At 44.5% G+C, this 15,043-nt stretch overlaps 1 long non-coding RNA gene across 1 annotated transcript in view; it reads left to right on the forward strand.

Moving 5' to 3' along the window:
- LOC123391475 overlaps nucleotides 1-15,043 on the forward strand; it is a 91,992-nt gene that overhangs the window by 21,596 nt on the left and 55,353 nt on the right. Inside the window, exon 2 of the long non-coding RNA XR_006606194.1 lies at nucleotides 11,105-11,190. This is a non-coding gene — a long non-coding RNA (uncharacterized LOC123391475). The remainder of the gene's footprint in view (nucleotides 1-11,104; nucleotides 11,191-15,043) is intronic.

A 15,043-nucleotide genomic window follows, 5' to 3' on the forward strand; every position in this document is an offset into this window, starting at 1 on the left:
TAGCCTAAGACACTTTTGGTTGTCACATTTGACAGGGGTTGGGGGTTCTAGCATCTTATAGGTAGAGATCAGGATACTGCTGTAAACTGCTATGCACATGACCACCCCTACCCCCCACACCAGGGAAATATCTGACCCCCAATGTTGGTAATGCTGGATTGAGAAATCCTGCTTTAGAGGCTCTAATTCAGGCTTGAATATAATTCTCTCATAGCCAATCTTTTAGCTTGGTGTGTGTGTGTGTGTGTGTGTGTGCGTGTGTGTGTGCATGTGTGTGTGTTATGTCTGTGTGCATGCGTGTGTTGGGGACCAAGGCATCCATGAGTCCAGAATGTTCTTCTGTGGACTCATGTCTGAATCTTCTGCTATCTTTAGGCCCTGCTAGAACAGACTTTTGGGCACCCCTTCATTCATATGTGGCCATCATGACCACCAGATGTACAGTTGTCTCCTCTTTGGGATCCTGGAGCTGCTTGAGACCCCCTAGGGCTGCTGCAGATCCGTAGTATGGTCCTTGGGCTGCCCCACCCTAAGCTGGATCTCTAGCTCTGACTTCTCTCTCCACCCTGCTGAGAGGACTTACTCCTGCTTCATCCTCTCCAGCACAGTTAGTACCCATATGCAGGCTTGTCAATCACCCTCTATTGGAAAATACTTTCCCTTGTGTTAGAAGGGCTTAGAAGTGAGTTAACAGAACTCTGCATGGGGAGGCAAGAGTCTTGGGTTAGAGTTCACCTTCACCACCAACTTGCTGTGTGGCCTTAGGCAAGTTACACCCCTTTTCTGGTCCTCATTTTACCCTCTGTATAATAGATGGCTAGTTAAGAAGAGTTCTCAGGTCCTTTCCTGGTCTGACATTGAGAGCTCTAAAGTTGCAAGGCCTTTCCCTCAACACAAGGATCACAGACTGACCAGTCACAACACATCTTGAGAGCCACACCTGCACTTATGTTTTCCTCCTAAATTCTAAGAGGAATGTGCCAGCTTATCATTCTGGGCAGAATTCTACACCCACACTGACGGATGTCAATTTTGGCATTTATTAGAATGCCAGTAAATCTTGAAAACAATAAATATCTCATTACTTTGCTGATGATGTGTCTTTAAGTGCTACTTCAAAATGCCTGTCGTTGCTGTACTTGATTTATAACAAGGACTCATTTTAATTTTGCAATCTTTCATCTTTTGCAAGCACCTTGTTGGACCCTAATCAGATTTCTGTAAATCCCTTAGAGCAATCGGTGAGGAGGCCAAAGTGGGTACTCCAGGGCTGATGTGGTCCTTCATCTTGACAGGTTTGGAGTCTGATTTCCCGACCCATGATTGCCAGTTGAAAGGATATAGACTTTGATGTCAGGCAGGCTCAGATTAATATCCCATGTCCTAACCTCTCACAGCTGGCTGGGTCATCTTGGACAAACCAGTGTAACTTCTCCAGTTCCCAGTCTCCTTGCCTGTAAAATGGGAGATCGTGGCTCCTTTGCAGAGTTGAGCTTAAGAGGGAAAGAGTTGTACCATGCACAGTACCTGTCTTGTTTCTGGAATAGAGGAAATGCTCTGACAACGATGACCTATTAAAATGATTATTACTTGGAAGAAAGAACCCAGAGCTCCTAGACAAAAAGCCCTGGAGGCCGATGTCAAGGGCTGTACATCAACTCCTCTTCTGTTTTAATACTGAATTAACAACCAGGCAGGGGGAAAAATGGAACATTTAAATATTTAAACCAAACATTTAATTTTTAAACATGAACATTCTTTTTATAACTTGGACTGCTCTTCAAGGCCTGTGGAAAATTCCCTGAGCCTCTGCTATCTGCCCTCCTTCGGGGTGCGTGCTAAAGAACACTGCTAACCTTGGATGCCTCTGAACTTGGCAGGGGATGATACATTTGTTTTATTCAGAAGAAGGCACATTTGTGTCCTAATAAAGATATTACTGACAAGTTTCTCCAAAGAAAGAGGAGTAAATCCCTGTGTAACAGAAATGAAACTGAATCTAACAGGAAGGCAGTGACTTCATGTGACTTTCTTGATTCCTGCTCTCTGCCAGGCCCGGTTCTGGGTTTTGTGCAAGCTATCTTTTTCAAATCGCACAGAAATACACACAAACGGTGGCAAGGATTTTGCGGTAATCATGTTTTTGTCCATAGGAAAATGGGGCTTAGCAAGTCTAACTAAGGATCCCAGGGTGATGCGTTTGAGATAGTGGACATTTATGCTTTCACATCCCCTTTTTCCAGCAAGGACCCTCTGATTTTTGCATAGAGACCCACCATCTCCTCCCCTCCAGTTGTTGCTGTTGCCTGTGAAATTAAATCTACCTGCACTTTATGTGTTCCAGGTCTCATGACAGTGTTGCTCCCCGTGGCCACAGCTGTTGGCTCAGGAATACACTCGTGGACCAACAGAAGCCCAGGAGAGGCATCAAGATGTCCCTGGGATCCTGTAAGAGGACTTTGATGCCACTCTTGGCTATCTTGCCACCAGGAAGGGAGAACCTGCTGAGGAAGAAGCTGGTAGAAGCCAGAAGAGATTATAGTTGATCTAGTTGAATCTCTGAGGTGATTACTTCCATTTAAGAAAAGAGGTTTCTCTCCTCTTGATGACTTGTTATTTATTCATGTATTTCTTTCACCTCATTAATTAATGCAACACACTCCCATGGAGTGCCGGTATGTTTGGGATGCTCTGCTAGAGCTGTGTGTGTCCAGGCCTCCCTGGGTCTCCCCATCTCTGACCACAAAATGCTTGACACTCTGCATTTAAAACCAGGTTGCTGCATAGGCTGCCCAGCCCTCCTTATGTGGCTTTGGTCTCCACCTGAGATCCACAGGCTGTCACCACTCTTGGGTGCAGTACTCCTTGAGGCTAATCAACGCGGATTGCCATCCTAGCCCTTCTCTCTGGGTTCTCTTGATGTGTAGCAAAGCACCCCAGTACTGCCACAGGCCGCCATTCATAGGGTCCAGAGGTCTAAATCCCATTGGGATCCCTGCTGTTGCTCTTTCCTCCATCTCCCTCCCCGGATTCCCTACAAGGCATGGTCTCCCACAAACCTCCAGCCAACCTCTTCTCAGTACCTTCAGGCATCTCTGCATCTCCTGGACCCTTGACAGCACTAAGGATAGTTTTCTTGAGAGCAGTGGGTGGGTAACTATTTAAATTTGCAAATCTGTGAAGATCCTTCCAGAACAAGGGGCAGTGTGCCCAAAGACAAATTCAACTCTCCAACGGAGAAAGGTAGAAATCTTTCTAAATTCTTAAAATTGGTCTTGATTGCTTCAAAACAAAAATTCAAAAGAAAAACAAAACTTTACAAACAGCCACAGACATGAAAGCAAGAGCATCTGTCTGACCCTGTGGTCCAATTCCCACCTTTGGATTAAGACACACTTTTCTCTGAGGATGGGACTTCTTTCCTTCCTGTGACTTTCTATACCTCCTCGGAAGCCATCCACCAGTGTAGTCTCAGACATGCAGGCACAAAGCTGCTTTCTGTGAGTGTGTTTCTTTGAATGGGTCATTCTCTCTTTTCTGTTATAAAGCAGTTTGTTGCAAAAAATCTTTGGTCTCTGCCTCCTCCAGAAATTTTTGGCATCTTTCTCCAGGTCTTTATCACATTGGACTTGATCTTCACCTTGGATTTTCTCTCCTCTCCTTGAGCCTGAGTGCCTCCAGGCAATCTTGCTGGTGTGGGGGACCCTCCAGAGGCTGAGGAGGATGTTGGCTCCTCTGGATTTGGAAGGAAGATTCTGGGATTTCTGTCTCAGCACTCCCACTTTTGTGTCCTATGGTTTTGGGCAAACCACTCCCCTCTGGGAACTCCATTTTTCTCAGCTCTAAAAGTAGGATAACATCAGCACTGTGGAATGCAAAGTGGTCACTATTGTTCATATTTCTCCATATTCATGCCCTTCAAAATGTGCCTCTGCAACTTTTTCCTTCAAAATTAGAGTCCATTTCCCTACCCCTTAAGTAGAGGCAGGCCTTTTTGCTTTGTTTTTGCAAATAGGATTCAGTGGAAGTGACAGTGAATCAGTTTGGAGCTTAGGTTCAAGAAACCTTGCATGCTTCTGCTAGCTCTTTTGGACCCCTGCTTCTGCTATTGGAGGAGGAGAGCCCATGAGGAGCAGAGGTGCCTTATCCCAGGGGAAGCTCTCCTAGACCAGCTAGCTCCCAGCTACTCTGCAGACCTCTAAGAGCCACTGAGCTTTATCCAGTTCAACCTGAAGAATCACAAGCTAAAGAAATAGTTGTCTTAAGCCATTAAGTCTGGCATTAGTTATGCAGCCAAAGCTAATACATTCCCTTGTTTCTCAGATGGTTGTATTAAATGAGATAGTATGTGTGAATATTTTGTAAACTGAAGCTTATCTTCCCCGTTTCCCCTTCCTCACTCTGAAGTATCCCTGCTCACATCAGTGGATTCAGAGTCTGCCTTTTCTCAGCACTGGACACCATCTCTGACCAGAGGGAGACATGGCTAGAGAAGTGGAGTGACATCAATACCTCCTTCCTCTGATGCCAGGGCTCACTTCTCCATCTGATGGAATTTTGGAACTTCTGTCACCTCCAGACTCTAGACATTGCTCAATCTTTAATAATTGCTTTGTTGGACCCACTACCCCAAACTCTTGCCTGTTCTTAGACCCTGATAACTAATAGAATGAGAAAACCCTAGAAGTATACTCCAAAGACTCTTGTTCAAGTTTGCAAGGTTAGGAGGTCTTGCTAGTAAATTCTGTGGCCCTGGACAAGCTCTGAGACTTCATTTCTCCAAAATCAGAAAAGGTGACGTGCTTCTTACCCCATCCATCACAGGGGTGACTTAGGAATCATGAAGTAATCCTGTAAAGCACTTTTTAAACTATAAAGCCCTGAACAAATTTATGGCATTGTTTGCCCATTACACAAATAGTGCTACTGTCTCCAGGCACTATTCTAGAAGTTTGGGCAATTTCAGTGAGTGAAGCAGATCAACTACATTATTAGTGTTACCCAGCCCTTCTGTGGCCCTGTGACATTGGTGTCTTTTTTACTAGAACTTGCCTTTGTCTCAGCATGGTTTCTTAGGAAAGAGATCCTGAGGAAACCATACATGCTAAGGCTCTATTGGTGGGTAAAATCCAAAGCAGCAAGATTATGGAGTAAAATGGGAACCAAGGCAGGGGAGAGGAAGTAGATATAAGGTGTGACACTGAGCTGCCCATAGCTTCTCTCCAAACAGCCATTTGTTGGGCTATGCAGGACGGCTTTGAGGAGGTCACATGGGACAATATGTCTTGGAAGAGCCCCCTCAGGAGAAAAAGGGAGAGCAATTCTATGCCGGCTCCTTTCCGTCTGCCATCTCTCGGTGGTCAAAGGTCATACAATGCAAGTTAGTTCTTCCATATTGCCAGGTGTGTTACCTGGCCCTCTTAGCAGGCACCTGGAGAGCAAGGCCCATTCCAACAGTGGCAGCATGGAGTGGGTCCAGTTATGTGAGCCAGTGAGTATGAAAACCTGTTGTCAAGTGTCTTGCACTTTGGTGGTGTGCCCGCACATGGGGCACAAGGCTGATGGTGTAAAGCTAATGTAGGGGCACTGCTGGAGCATGCCTCATGACATGCGAGACCTGCAGAGGGCTTGGCTGGTCAAGCAGGGGAGGGCATTGACAGCACGCCCACTGCTGTGAAGCTGGTATGGAGCACATAGCCTCTCCTGAATGAAGCCAGAAATCTCTTTTGGTCTCTAAGAATATGATTGAGGTCATATGACCTTTCCAGAGGCAAACCATGGATGAGAAAATTTGGGAAAGTCATGAACAGGATCTAGTGCCCATTTGGACAGAATTTCAGAAGCTTAGCATAGCAGAAGGGGGCCTTGTCCTCCTCTCCCACTAGCTTGCATTGTGACCTCAAGCCCACTCCTCCACGGCCCCGATTGCTCATGTGTGAAATGCCAGCTCAGCCATTCTGGAGCATGCAGGGCCATCCTTCCTTCCCCCTGACTGTGTCCCCTGTTCTGTGTGTGTGCAGGGAGCATGGGCCACCGCAGGAGAGGCAGACTCACCAGGGGAGAGTCACAGAAGGGTAATGAATAATCAAGGTCACAGGAAACTTCCTCCTGTTGGCACTGTTACCGTCCAGATTATATATAGCCATCGAGGACTTCCATCCAGTGCTGACCAGCTGCAAATATTTAACACATCCTGTGGTGGAAAGAATGGCCACCAATCACCAGCAGTCCTCAGCAATGACTCTGAAGGAAGCCAAGGGCGAAATCTCACTGGTGTCAACCTTCTCGGTTGGCATCCGTAATGACCAAGAAATGCCTGAAGCCCCTGCCGACTGTATGTCTAAAGGTGACCCTCGATTTATTTATGAGGCAGTGGAGTCCTTTAACTTTTGAACTTTTTGATGGGTTGAGCCTGCCAAAATGTGATTCCAGAAGCTTTTTGAGTAAGTAATTATTTTTCCAACAGGACCAATGTCACTGACTAACGATTATTGTGTGCTTGCTGGGCTAGGCATGCATTTTTATATGAATCTCTCCTTCACCTTCACAGTGAGCCTGTGAGGTGGGTCCTAATTTATAGATGAGGAAACTGAAATTCACAGAGACTAAGGAGTTTGCCCGAGGTCACCCAGCTAGGAAGTGACCAAGCTGTATTAACTCAGAAACTAGAATTCAAGCTTTTGGCCACTTCACTTTTTTTTTCTTTTTTCATTTTTTTTTTTTTAAGATTTTATTTTGTTTTCTTTTGACAGACAGAGATCACAAATAGGCAGAGAGGCAGGCAGAGAGAGAAAGAGAGAATGAGAGGAGGAAGCAGGCTCCCCGCTGAGCAGAGAGCCCAATGCAGGGCTCGATCCCCCGATCCTGGGATCATGACCTGAGCCGAAGGCAGAGGCCTTAACCCACTGAGCCACACAGGTGCCCCGGCCACTTCACTTTTCAATGTCTCTTCATGAAAACACTGAATTGTCTTATCTAGTGGTAGGGTGATCAGGTAGCTTATCATCCAGACTAGTCCACTCTCAGGAGTAGAGGGGGAACCATGAACTATCACCCCAACATAGTAGGAGTATCCCAGCAATCTGGGCTGCCCCGGCAAACAGAGACATCTAGTCACCCTAGGACTTGGAGCAGTAGAATAAAAGCTGGAGTCAGTTTATTCTGACCTTTACCCTCTTTCTTATTTCCCACCTGGGATTAGTCTCAGGCCACCAAGGCCTGTTGCTTACTGAAACCACAGGAACTGACCTAGCGTGAACACCTACTGTAAACTGTGAAACACTATATACACATTTGATTAATGCATGCAAACTACATTTTTCAACTCTGGCAATATGTGGGGGATGATGAAGACACTTTGCCCGAGTTATTATATCATTTAAGCCCCATAGCAGTCCTGCTGCCATGTCTCATTGCCAATATTTGACAGATAAAAAAATAGAGACTAGGGCAGGTTAAAGGGGATACAAGGCAATGGCAGCAGTCTGGGGTACCATCTCCTGTGTAGCATGTGGTTTTTGCTGTCCTGCTGAGCTCACTTTTATTGTTGGAGGGGACTACTATGCTTGACATCAGCAGAGTCCTTGGGGGAGAGATGGTGACCCTCCCTCCCTGCCCCAGCCCGGGCTGTTTCCCAGAGTTTGGCTTCTCTGATGGGATGGTGGTGCTTGCATTGGATGATGAGCTTGTCCCCACCAGTGTGCAGATGCTCACTTGCCATTCCTGGGTAACTGAGCTGGAAGGCTGAATGATGGCTGCCAGTGCCTAGAACACCATGACATTGGCTGGGAGGATTTTGGGAAAAGGCAAGAAGCTACTGTGTCCTTCAAGCACATGTGGGAGATAGTGACCCTGGATTCCATCTTCACTCCATCTGATTATCTGGTTCGCTCCATCTGAGTGGAGGGAACTAGCCATGGTTCTGGCCCCACTGCAGCCAGACCCATGGGTCTCACAGATCATGTTTCCTCCATTGATCTCAGGAACGTGGTGGCTACCTTTACACAACATTTGCACAAGACCTATAACACATTCATAGCCTTTGACTCCATTACTTGTTTTCTGAGAATTTACCCCAAGTGGATAATCCTGACTGTGGAAGTGGTTTTCTGCACAAAGAGGGGGAGGAAGCCAATGGAGTCTGGAGAGCAGGGGACCCAGTGATCAGAGTGGGAGGCTCCTGCTACAGTGGCAGGGAGAGGATCCTGGGGTCAGCCAGATGTGGGTTGCCATGTTTGACATCTGTGAAGTCTCACTGAGACTATTACTTTTTACCTAAAATAGAGATGATGATGGTTTTTTTCTGGTGTCATTGAGAGGATAAATGGAACTATTGATTGGTTAATATCTATCTTTACTTCACAAAGTATTTGAGGTATTCTGTTAGGAGATATATATATATATATATATATATATATATATATATATAAAAGAAAATGAAAACAAAGGAAAAATTGAGTTATCTGTGTATGACATCATGTCATCTGCAAATAGTGACATCATGTCATCTGCAAATTACTTGTGTGGGGGCTGGGTAAGATAGGTGAAGGGGATTAAGGGTATCCTGATTGACGTGAACACTGGTGTTGTATAAAAATTTTGAATTGCTGTATTGTACACCCCAAACTAACATAACTGTATATAAATTACACTTCAGTAAAAACAAGTGAGATAAGTTTGAAAAACAGAAAATATATAAATTTGCAAACCTAGGGATCACAAGCAATCATTAGTGGGCCAAGAAATAAGTTATTTGCCTCCTGCTGGCCAAGGCAAGTGAAAAAGGATCTCAATGACATGGGTCTCTTATCCATAATTTTAAAGGGGACATAACAGACAAGCATACGCCTAATGCACAAATGGTGCCCTTTACTGATAATTTCTCTTCCCTTTTCCCTATCTGGCTTCCATTCTATAAATACCTTGTGGCCTATGGCCTACATCATAGACTAAAAGGTTCTGTGGCTCAGAGCTGGTGTGGACATGCAGGGGGTCAAGGGAGACTTGGGAGGATTTCCATGGTCTGTGTCCTTCCATGAGCTTACCTGGGAAACCTAATACAGGAGCTAGCCTCACCTCCCTCTAACAGGGTGGTAGGAATGCTGTGATGTTTTTATTTTTGTGTGTTGAGCTCCCATTGATGGAACCCTCACCCTGTGTCCTGCTCTAAGCTAAACAAGCATCAGTGCTCTCCTTGTTACTTATTACTTATACCAATCCTTTGAAAGAGGAACTTTTGCCATTCCCATCATGTAATTGGAAAATGGAGACTTGAAGAGAATAAATAGCACATTTAAGGTCACACGGGCATGGATGATAGAGCTGGGGTTCTCTCCGGGACTCCCTGGTCTGAGCCCCTTGTGCTTAGCTTGTGAGCCACCCTGCTTGTCTTCTTTATGTGTCAATTTGAGGAAAGTGGGAGAGGGAGCCTTACTTTATGGCATATCTTTTGTGTTTCTAATTTACCTCTGAAAAGCAAAGAATCACACTTGCAGGATCCATTACCCCAGTGACCTAAAGGTCATCTATCCATTGATTAAACAAGTGTTTATATCCAGGCTCTGGGAATACAGCAGTGAATAACACAGACCAAGTTCCTGCCCTCTGTGGAGCTCACATTCTATCGAAGAGACGAATTTCAGGAATGGATTTCAGGAAAAGTCATTCTTGTCTACTATTACTTAGAAAATATCCACAGCCCTTGCTCCCTATCACTACATCCATTCTCATTCTGGCTCTGTGAGTTGTATAATAGCTATCTTCTGCTAAGTACCTGCTATGTGTCAGAAAGCCCAATGGGTACTATATGTATGTTATCTCACTTGAATGCCACAATGACCTATGAGAAAGGTAAACCATGCCTTTTAAAACAGGTTAAAGGCACAGTGGGGCACCTGGGTGGCTCATTGGTTAAGTGTCTGACTCTCAGATTTAGCTTCAGTCATGATCTCGGGGTCTTGAGATCAAGACCCATGTGAGGCTCTATGCTCAGCTTGGAGTCTTATTGGGATTCTCTTTCTCCCTCTCCCTCAACTCCTCTTCCTGCTCTCTCTCTCTCTCTCTCTCTCTCTCAAATAAAGAAATAAAATCTTAAAAAAAAAAACAAAACCCTAAGGCATAGAGAGGTTCGGTATTCATCTAAGGTCACACAGCATAATGGGAGACGTGACTGGAATTTAGATCAGGTTTTGTCGACCTAGAGACCGTGCCTCCTCTGTTACAGGTGGTGCCTTCATCCAGGAACCAGCTGTGGTTCTACTTCTCAATAGCCTGATAGCTTTGGCTCAATAGATTTTCTTCATGGGACTTCAGTTTTCCCTTCTATAGAATGGTGGAATTGGACAAGGTAATATTCAGGTGTCTCTAAGTCACATGTTCTCTGATGGTATCACTGACAGGGGCAAAGGTGGGAGTTTCAAGGGATCCCTGAAGTTTCTGAAGGAGCCTGTTTGACTGGAGAAGTGGAGAAACCTGATTCTTTTAATGTCAACTAGGGCCACTCACTCCCAGAAAGTGAAGGAAATTACAACCCCTCTATGAAGAGGCCCACCAAGTACATGGAGGGGGTTTCTAATTTCTCTTAAGATAAGCCTATTTTTGGAATTCAAAGTCAACTACCTGGCAACTCAGGTTAAGGCAGAATAGCTCAAATCTGGGTAACCAAGAAGCTTGCTTTGTTGCCAGTGACTCCCGAATCCTCCTCAAATTATTCAACTTTTGGCTTTGTTGTGATCTAACATGAATCATGCATCCAATTCGAACTAATTAAGAAGGTGACTCCTTTTTTGAAGAACTAATCCTGCAAAGGAGCAAGATCAAGTTTCTTCTACTCTTCAGCAGCCTTAAAGATGCCTTAGATAATGAGGAGGGAGAGTAGAAATTTTCCATCCATTTGCAGACTTGAGGAAGTTTGCATTAAGATGTTTTTATTGATTTCATAAAAATCTGTTTTTGTTTTCTTTAAAAGCAGTATTATGGTATCCTAAAAAAGGCTCCAGTTTTGACGTGCGTCAGGTCTAAAGCTGAATCCTGGCTCTGTCATTACCATCTGTTTGTGACAGTACCAGTTAAGGTGACACTAGCTGCTCTGCCTTCTCTGCTGTAGGTTGATTGCAGAAATGGCTCAATTCTCAACCTCTCACAATGTGGTCCTGCTGGTCCTCCATCAAGAGACGACTATCTCCTCACCCTGTGAGTATGGCTGGCCTCATGACTTGCTATGGTCAATACCATATGATGTTGGGCAATCCTAATCCTGGTCATCAAGAGGGCACACATGTTTTTGCTGGATCTTTTGGACCTCTGTCACCGCCATGAGTATCAGCCTGGACAAGTAAGAATGACCACCCAGAATAAAGTGGAATTATCCCCATCCAATCCATTCTAGACCATCTAGACCACTGCTGACCTGGCAACTGAACTCAGGTGAATGCAAGAGCCCAGATGAGACTAAATAAAGCTATCCAGATAATCAAAATGCACACATGACCTATTAATTGGTGAGACAATAGATTGTTGTTGTTTCAAGCCACTGTCTTAGCAAGTTTGGGCTGTTACAACAAGATGCCACAGATGATGTAGGTTATAAATAATACAAATTTATTTCTCATGGCTTTGGCAGCTGGGAAGTCTGAGATCAGGGTACCAGGAAGGTTGGGTTCTGGTGATAACCTCTTGCTGGTTTTCAGGTGACTTTGCTGTGTCCTCACATGTCAGAGAGCAGAGAGAGAGAGCTCCCTGATGTGCCATTATGAGGTTTCCACTCCCTCCTCATGACCTAACACCATCTTACTGAATTTTGGAGGGATACAACTTATTTCATAGCAGTCACTAAGTATGGGACTGGTTTGTTTCATGCACTGATACACACAAGAGAAATAAACTCCTGAAGTTCAGTGATTTGACCACATGTGAACACTTATTCTTTGCTTACATGGACAAACTGGTAGAACTCCCTGTAGTCAGAAGCCCAAGGTGAAGACTTCCAAGGCTTCCCTGAGTATTTAGTTCAGAAGATGGGTGTGAGAGACTGAGTGGAGAGGGCATGGGAATTGTTTACTGGCAGCACATGTACGTGCTCTGCTCACTTTTTTTTTTTTAAACACAATCATATTCCTGGTTTTTTCAACACCTGTATGAAGTGGGCAATGTATCCATTTTATAGACAAGGAGACTGAGGCAAAGGGAGCTTAAAATAACTAGCTGAGGGTTATATAGCCACCAGTTGGACCACCCATCTACCTGATTCCAAAGACTTGTATCACTACACCTCTCGAAACATAGCTTGACTAGGTTTTGGTCCCCATCCTAAATATCTCAAAGAAAGAAGGGAGGAAGGCATTGATATCTTCCTGCATACCTCCTCCCCTCCTCCATAACAAGTAAGGTAGAGTCACCTGACTTGTGTTCACAGGACCAGAGAACGTTGAATCTATAATGCCTTCTAAAAGATGGTATATGGGAAGATGCTATTATTAACTATTACTCATTACAAATGAAGGCACTGAGGTGAACTCCATGACTACCTGGGCTTCTAGTCAGACAGACTGCCAGACTACCCCATGACATCCTAGAGCCACTGCCTCCTATCCAAGCACGGGCAGTTGGGTCTTCTTCCCTTGGGCAGGAAAAGTGATATTGGTGATATTGGACCATGAAGCTGACTTGGGATATGGCCAGAATTCAACCCCAGGTATTCTGGACCCCAAGCTTCTGGACCCCAAGTCCATTGCACTGGACTTGGACAAGTGTATCCCTTGAGAACTGGGATGTATACCTGATCAAAGGTTGGGTGGCAGGAAAGACTGAGAATTGGGGAAAAGCAATCTTCCCCAATTGGAAATTGGGGAAATTATGGAAAGCCCCAAGAGTCATCATGGATTTTCAGAATGATGGTGGGAATGATGTGTAAATGTCCTGGGAGCTGGAGGAACCTGGGTCACCTTGGTGACATAGAGGGACTGGGTGACTAGTCACAAAAATCTTAACCCCCAGATGTTTAATGAATTCAGGTGTGCAGCCAGGACAGGACAGATAGCCCTTTGTAGTTTTTCTTCTCCTTTTTTCCTATTTCCCTTCTTCTTGCACCTTCTACTCAGAGAATAGTCACTCCTGCCACAGTCAGTTGAGACTGAAGATGAGAGGGGGAGGAATAAACTAGAAAGTCTCTCTGCACGTTGTCCTAAATTTAGTCTCATCTGTGGCTCATACTGTTCAGTAAGGGCTCTCCTGCAGTGTCCCTGGGAGGCAGGAAGTTTGTAGACACTTTGCTCCACCATGCAGGTCCAGGTGTTAGCAAGATGTTGTTCAGAGTTAGGGCAGCTTTATAATTTTTTCATCCAAACAGGAACAGAACTTTTTTTGTAAAGGTTTTATTTATTAATTTGACAGAGAGAAAGACACAGTGAGAGAGGGAACATAAGCAGGGGGAGTGGGAGAGGGAGAAGCAGGCTTCGGGCTGAGCAGGGACCCCAACATGGGGATTGATCCCAGGACCCTGGGATCATGACCTAAGCCAAAGACAGATGCTTAATGTCTGAGCCATCCAGGTGTCTCCAGGAACAGAACTTTTTGAAAACAAAAGAGGGTACTATCACAAATTGTAGTAGGATACAGGTATAAACTGGGACTGTGCTGAGCAAAGAGGGACATATGGTCACCCCCCTCCGTGGGCCCAGAATTGAGACACCTTGTTGAGAAGTTGGAATATACCAACAATGAGCTCTACTGGGATGGACTAGAAAAGTTCAGGCTTTGAAGTCAGTCCTAATGTGTGTTCTGGTTCTTAGCAAATCGCATACCCCTAAGAACCTTGGTTTCTTCATCTGCAAATGGGCTTGTGATAATTTCCACATTAAGGCCATTGTCAAGGTGAAGAGAAAGGAGCCGAAAAAATATTTTGTAAATGTAGTTACTCTTCAAATATTCTGTCCCATTCAAAGTCCTCTCTGTTAAATTTATTGCTTTTTTAAACTTTCTTAATTCCTTTAGCATTTTCCCACTGGGCTACCAGTTAGGAACTTGAATATATACTGACCTTTACTTTTCCATGGTTACCTTGCATTATTTTTGGCTTCAGTAATAACCTTATTAATGTGGTATCTCTTTTCTGGAGTTTAGACAGTATTTTAAGCCTTAGTATTCTTTATTTTGTTTTATTTATTTATTTGAGAAAGAGAATGAGAGAGAGAGAGAGAGAGAGAGAGAGAGAACACTTATGAGTGGGGAGAGAGGCAGAGAAAAAGAGGGAGAGAGAAAAGAAGAAATCCAAAGCAGACTCTGTGCTGAGTGCAGAGCACAGAACCTGATGTGGTTTTTGATCCCATGATCGTGACCTGAGGCAAAACTAAGAATTAGAGGCTTAACTGACTGAGCCACCCAGGTGCCCTATCAATCCCTATTATTCTGATTAACAGTCTCTGCTGTTTAATAGTGGTATGACTTCAAAAAATTTACTTAGTCTCTCTGCATTATAGTTTCTTTCCACTGGGGAAAACAATAATATGTACCTCTAGGGTTAAAGGGAAAATTAGATGAATTAATGTATGTAAAGTACTAATCATAGTGTCTGCCACGGATTCACATTTAAGACATTCCAGCTTTGGTCTTTGGTGTAAAAACGGGATATTCTTGTCTGGAAGCTGTTTATCCCATGGCTTCCAGGATGCCCCTAGCAAGCCACCATGTATCTACAGTTTGAGATTCTACATCATGCCCACGCACTATGTAATTCTACATACATTCTACATCATGCCCATGCACTATGTAATCTCCTATTAATTTGGTTTCACTTCAGGGAGGAGGTCATTTCTTACCAGGAAATATGCTACTGGAATCAACTTGCAACTGCAAAGTCTACTGCCTCCTCACAAGACTGCCATCATTGTGAGGCACCAAATTCTTAATACTTAATACTTAAGAATTTGGTGCCTCACAATGAAAGAAAAGCCAGGTGCTGAAGGACATGACATTGGAGGACCAAGTGAGACCTCATAGGAGTGATTTGGTCACCAGCAATTGCGGGGCGGGGGGGGGGTATTGTGAT

The sequence above is a fragment of the Mustela putorius genome, unplaced genomic scaffold (assembly GCF_011764305.1).
Source record: "Mustela putorius furo isolate JIRA1106 unplaced genomic scaffold, ASM1176430v1.1 tig00000228_pilon_pilon_pilon, whole genome shotgun sequence".
NCBI classification, from domain to species: Eukaryota; Metazoa; Chordata; class Mammalia; order Carnivora; family Mustelidae; genus Mustela; species Mustela putorius.